Below are 6,753 nucleotides of genomic sequence, written 5' to 3'. Positions count from 1 at the left end.
TGCCAATCCAAAGCCCAGTGTCAAGGTTCCCCAGCTGGGACGCTGCACTCCCGGCTCCAAAACCAGTTGCTGCCTCCCGGAGACTTCTCCCACCAGGCGCATCGCCGCACCACCTACGCGGACCGGCTGGGCCCCCTCCCGGTATCAATTCAGGGGAGTAGGTCTGCGCCCGTGTTTGCTCTGACAGGATGCCGTGCTCAGCTCCCCTGTGCCCAGTCCAAAGCCCGGCGCCAAGTTTCCTCAGCTGGGACGCTGAACTCCCGGCTCCAAAACCAGTCTCTGCCTCCCGGCGACTTCTCCTCCTGCAAGCCGCTTCGTCGTGCCGCCTACGTTGACCGGCTGGGCCCCCTCCCGAGGTCAGTTCTGGGGGGTAGGGCTGCGCCCCATGTTTGCGCCATCACAGGATATTGTGCTCAGCTCCCCTGCACCCAGTCCTAAGCCCTGCGCCAAGGTTACCTGACTGGGACGCTGGCTCCAGGCTCTGAAAACAGTCGCTGCTTCCTTGTAGTTGTTCGTTCTGGGTCTCTGTCACTCAGGTCAACTCTTTAAATCTGTGTTTGTTGTTCAGGGTTCGTAGATTGTCATGTATGTGATCAATTCACTTGTTTTTCCGAGTCTTTTTTGCAAGAGGGATCCGATGTAGCGTCTACCTAGTCAGCCATCTTGGCCCCTTTCCTGGAGTTAGTTTTTGTGCATGGTGTGAGGTATGGGTCCTGTTTCAATTTTTTTGCAGATGGATATCCAGTTATGCCAGCACCATTTATTAAAAAGACTATCTTTTCCCCAATTAACTGACACTAGGCCTTTGTCAGATATCAGCTGCTCATATGTGGATGGATTTATATCTGGGTTCTCAATTCTGTTCCATTGGTCTATGTGTCTGTTGTTGTACCAGTACCAGGCTGTTTTAACTACTGTGGTTGTGTAATATGTTCTCAAATTAGGTAGAATGAGGCCTCCCACTTCGTTCTTTTTCATCAATGCTTTTCTTATCTGGGGCTTCTTTCCCTTCCATATGAAGTTGGTGATTTGTTTCTCCATCACATGAAAAAAAGTATCGTTGGAATTTGGAACAGAAGTGCATTGTATATATAGATAGCTTTTGGCAGAATAGACATTTTTATTGTTAATCTTCCTATCCCTGAGCAAGGTATGTTTTCCCACTTTTTCAGGTCCCTTTTAGTTTCTTGAAGTAATACCTGGTAGTTTTCTTTGTGTAGGTCTTTTACGTTTTTGGTAAGCTTTATTCCTAATTATTTTATTTTCTTGGGGGCTACTGTGAATGGTATTGATTTGGTGATTTCCTCTTCGATGTTCTTTTTGATGGTGTAGAGGAATCCAGCTGATTTTTGTATGTTTATCTTGTAACCTGAAACTCTGCTGAACTCTTCTATTAGCTTCAGTATTTTTCTGGAGGATTCCTTAGGGTTTTCTGTGTATAAAATCATGTCATCTTCTAACAGAGATAATTTTACTTCTTCCTTGCCAATCTGGATGCCCTTTAATTCTTTGTCTAGCCTAATTGCTCTGGCTAGGACCTCCAACACAATGTTGAATAAGAGTAGTGATAAAGGGCATCCTTGTCTGGTTCCCATTCTCAGGGGAAATGCTTTCAGGCTCTCTCCATTTATGGTGATGTTGGCTGTTGGCTTTGTATAAATGCCGTTTATTATGTTGAGGAATTTTCCTTCAATTCCTATTTTGCTGAGAGTTTTTCTCATGAATGGGTGTTGGACTTTGTCAAATGCCTTTTTTGCATGTATTGATAAGATCATGTGGTTTTTGTCTTTTGTTTTATTTATATGGTGGATTACATTAATTATTTTTCTAATGTTGAGCCAACCTTCAATAAAAAAAAAACCTGGTATAAATCCCACTTGGTCACAACGGGTTATTTTTGTGATATGTTGTTGAATTCTATTGGCTAGAATTTTGTTGAGGATTTTTGCATCTATGGGCATAAGAGATATAGGTCTGTAATTTTTTTTTTTTTTTTGTGGTGTCTTTACCTGGTTTTGGTATCAGGGATATGCTGTCTTCATAGAATAAGTTAGGGAGTATTCCATCCTTTCCTATGCTTTGAAATACCTTTAGTAGTAGTGGTGTTAAGTCTTCTCTGAAAGTTTGGTAGAACTCTGCAGTGAAGCCATCTGGGCCAGGGTTTTTTTGTTGTTGTTGTTGGGTATTTTTTTGATTACCTTTTCCATCTCTTTTTTTTGTTATGGGTCTATTTAATTGTTCTACTTCTGATCGTGTTAGTTTAGGTAGGTTGTGTGTTTCTAGGAATTCACCCATTTCTTCTAGGTTCTTAAATTTGTTAGAGTACAATTTTTCATAGTAATCTGATATGATTGTTTTAATTTCAGTTGGGTCTGTTGTGATATGGCCCATCTCATTTCTTATTTGGGTTATTGGTTTCCTTTCCTGTATTTCTTTTGTCAGTCTGGCCAGTAGTTTATCAATTTTTTAAAATTTTTTCAAAGAACCAGCTTTTGGCTTTGTTAATTCTTTCAATTGTTTTTCTGTTCTCTATTTCATTTAATTCTGCTCTAGTTTTTATTATTTTTTTTTCTTCTGGTGCCTGATGGATTCTTTTTTTGCTGTCTTTCTATTTGTTCAAGTTGTAGGGACAGTTCTCTGATTCTGGCTCTTTCTTCTTTACATATGCGTGCATTTATTGATATAAATTGACCTTTGAGCTCTCCTTTCTCTGTGTCCCAGAGGTTTTGATAGGAAGTGTTTTTGGTCTCATTGCATTCTATGAATTTCTTTATTCCCTCCTTAATGTCTTCTATAACCCAGTCTTTTTTGAACAGAGTATTGTTCAATTTCCAAGTATTTGATTTCTTTTCCCTGATTTTTCTGTTATTGATTTCTACTTTTATGGCCTTATGGCTTGAGAAGATGCTTTGTAATATTTTGATGTTATGGATTCTGCAAAGGTTTGTTTTATGAGCTAATATGTGATGTTCCATGTGCCCTAGAAAAAAAAGTATACTCTGCAGCTGTTGGGTGGAGTGTTCTGTATAAATCTGTGAAGTCAGGTTGGTTGATTGTAGCAGTTAGATCTTCTGTGTCTCTATTGAGCTTCTTACTGGAAGTCCTATCCTTCTCTGAAAGTGGTGTGTTGAAGTCTCCTACTATAATTGTGGAGGTGTCTATCTCACTTTTCAATTCTGTTAAAGTTTGTATTATGAATCTTGTGGCCCTGTCATTGGGTGCATAAATATTTAATAAGGTTATATCCTTCTGGTCAATTGTTCCTTTAATCATTATGTAGCGTCCTTCTTTATCCTTTGTGGTGGATTTAACTTTAAAATCTATTTCATCAGAAATTAATACTGCCACTCCTACTTTTTTTTGATTGTTGTTTGCTCGATATATTTTTTTCCATTCTTTGAGTTTTAGTTTGTGTCTCTAAGTCTAAGGTGTATCTCTTTTAGGCAGCATATAGACGGATCCTGCTTTTTTATCCAGTCTGCAACTATCTGTCTCTTTATTGGTGCATTTAGTCCATTTATATTCACTAGGTGGTTTGGGTGGAGCTTCAGCCCTCAGTTCCCTGCTGTGGATCAGTGAGGGCTGTTTGGGTGGAGCTTCAGCCCTCAGTTCCCTGCTGTGGATCAGTGAGGGCTCTGTTTAATACGTAGAGAGGTATCAGACCTCCAGAACTTGTCTTTCCACTGCTCAGCTAAAACAATTACAGTCAGATCTCTATCAGAGTTGCCTTTGCAGTATAATAGCCACCTTGCTCTCTGTAGGGATGAAACCCAAAGACTGTGGATCTTTTATGCTTGGCTGGAGCTCGTTCTGTATTTTTATTCCAGTTTAGGGAAGTCGGGGAAGGATTTTTCCCTCTGGGTTGTTAATTGCTGCTTCTCTCAGGCCAGGAGAATGGGTTAGGGAAAAAAAAAAAAAAAAAAAAAACCTGCAGAGCACTTCACTTGCTGGCCCAGGAAATTCCAATTTTAATGAAGCCACCTGGGGCAGGGAGGGGAGGCATCAGATAGATAGGAGAGAGTAGCACAATATAGACAAAGTTACTTATCTTGCTTGGTGATGACTGTTTTATCTGAGATTCCAGAGGGGCATGTAGCCCGTGTGCGTTGGCTGGGTCGAGATTGCCCCTGAGGGTCAGGCTTGCATCCTGCGCTTCCGCCTTTTCAGGAAGCCATGATCAGCTCCTCTGCTCCTAGTCCAAAGCCTAGCACCAAGGTTTCCTGGCTGGGATGCTGCACTCCAGGCTCCAAAACCATTTGTTGCTTCCCCATGATTTCTCCTTCCCCTGTCAGCTGCGTTGTTGTGAAGCCTGCACGCAAATGGCTGGGTTTCCACCAAGGTTACTTCATGGGGCTAAGGCTGCGTCCCAAGCTTACACCGTCTCAGGAAGCCATGATCAGCTCCTCTGTATTTAGTCTAAAGCCCGGTGCCAAGTTTTTCTGACTGGGATGCTGGCTACAGGCTCCCAAAACAGTCCCTGCTTCCCTGTGGTTGCTCATTCTCTTGTCAGCCACATCAGCATGCAGCCTGCTTGCTCTGGCTGAGTCTCTACTGAGGTTACTCCAGGGGGTTAGGGGTTAGGGCTGTGTCCCATGCTTGCCCCATCTCAGGAAGCCGCAATCAGCCCCACACTCTGGCACCAGGGAACTGCGAGGGCTCAAGGCTGTGGCGCGGGATGCCAGTTCCAGAAGCGGTGGCTTCTTCAAGGCATGGCTTTTTGCTCCCCTGTCACTCAGGTCAGCTCCTTAGTTCTGTGTTTGATGGTCAGGGTTCATAGATTGTCATGTATGTGCTGGATTCGCTTGTTTTTCCGAGTCTTTTTTGCAAGAGGGATCTGAGGTAGTTCTACCTACTCAGCAATCTTGGCCCCGCCCCTCTTTATGTTTTTAATGAGATTAAGTAGGATTGGTGTCAACTCTTATCTGAATTTCTGGTAGAATTCTCCACTGTAGCCATCTAGGCATGGGCCTTTTTCTGTTGGCAGATTTTTGATGATATCATCTGTCTCTTTTTTTGTCATGAGTGTGTTTAAATTTTCTACCTCTCTTTTTGTTAGTTTGGGTAGGTAGCATTTTCATAGGAATTTGTCCACTTCATCTATGTTTTCAAATTTGTTGTGGTACAATTTTTCGTAGTAATCACCTTCATAATGACCTTCTTTATATCTGTTGGATCTGTTATAATGTCACTAATTTCATTTCTTCATTACATTATTTGCCTCTTCTGTTTCTTTCTTTTTTTTTTTTCTCAATCTAGCCAGTGGTTTGTCTATTTTACCCTGATGAGACTTTTTGTTTTCTTCCTTCTTTATTCTCAATGTTTCCTTTTGGTTGCCACAAGTATTACATTCTGCAACTTACAATTACAATAATATTTATCATATGAATAACATTTAAAATACAACCTTAAACTAGTAAATCTATTCCTGGTATGCACTTCCCTCCCGCATTTACGTTGGTGTGTCTCCATTAACATCAATATACAAATTTTTTTTTATTAATTTACTTTGTACTTACTTCTTACAAACTTGATGTGCTGTTTGAAGAATTTAATCATTGAATTTATTCCCTAAAAATATCATATACTTCGTCCTAATGATTGCATTTTTTGTTGCATTTTTTTTGAGAACTCTCTTTCTTATTTTTTTAATTTTCCCCCTAGATATAGAAACAAGTATTTATTTAATGCTCTTGACTTTCTATTTGGAGTATTCTCTTGAATAATACATACAGAGCTGCTCTTGTTGTTTTGTTAGGTGCTGCCCAGTTGGTTCTGACTCATAGCAACTCCGTGTATAACAGAATGAAATACTGCTCAGCCCTGAACCATTCTTACCATTGTTGATATGTTTGACCCCATTATTGAAGCCACTGTGTCAATACATCTTGTTGAGGATCTTCCTCTTTTTACTCACCTTCTACTTTATCAAGCATGATGTTCTTCTCCAGGGACTGGTCCTTCCTGACAACATGTCTAAAGTAAATGTGATGAAGCCTCCCCATCTTTGCTTCTAATGAGCATCCTGGCTGTAGGTTTTCCAAGACAGATTTGTTCATTCTTTTGTTAGTCCATGGTATATTCAATATCCTTCACCAACACCATAATTCAAAAGCATCAACTCTTCTTCAGTCTTCTCTGTTCATTCTCCAGAATTTGCATAGCTATGAGGCTATTGAAAATACCATGCTTGAGTAGGTCACTCCATAGTCTTCCAAGTGACATGTTTGCTTTTTAACAGTTTAAGTAGGTCTTTTGGAGCAGATTTACCCAAAGCAATGTGTCTTTTGATTTCTTGATTGCTGCTTCCATGGATATTGATTGTGGAATTGAAAAATAAAACTGAAATTGAAATGAGATTCTTGACGATTTCAATCTTTTCTTCGTTTATCATGATATTGCTTATTGGTCCAGTTGTGAGGATCTTTTTTTATTATTATTATTGTGTCTTAGATGATTTACAGAGCAGTTTCTCATTAAACAATTAATACACATATTGTTTTGTGACACTGGTCGCTGACAACATGTCAACACTCTCTGCTTCCTGAACACAGGTTCCCCACTGCCAGCTATCTTGTCTCCTCCTATGTTCTTGTCCTTCTCCCTGGGCTGGTGTGACCGTTTAGTCTCATTTTGTTTTATGGGCCTGTCTAATCTTTGGCTGAAGGCTGAACCTCAGGAGTGTCTTCAGTACTGAGTTAAAAGGCTGTCTGGGGGCCATATTCTTGGGGCTTTTCCAGTCTCTTTCAGACCAAT

The sequence above is a fragment of the Loxodonta africana genome, chromosome 7 (assembly GCF_030014295.1).
Source record: "Loxodonta africana isolate mLoxAfr1 chromosome 7, mLoxAfr1.hap2, whole genome shotgun sequence".
NCBI classification, from domain to species: Eukaryota; Metazoa; Chordata; class Mammalia; order Proboscidea; family Elephantidae; genus Loxodonta; species Loxodonta africana.
The sequence above is the reverse complement of the archived record's forward strand: the minus strand, read 5'-3'. Positions refer to the sequence as shown.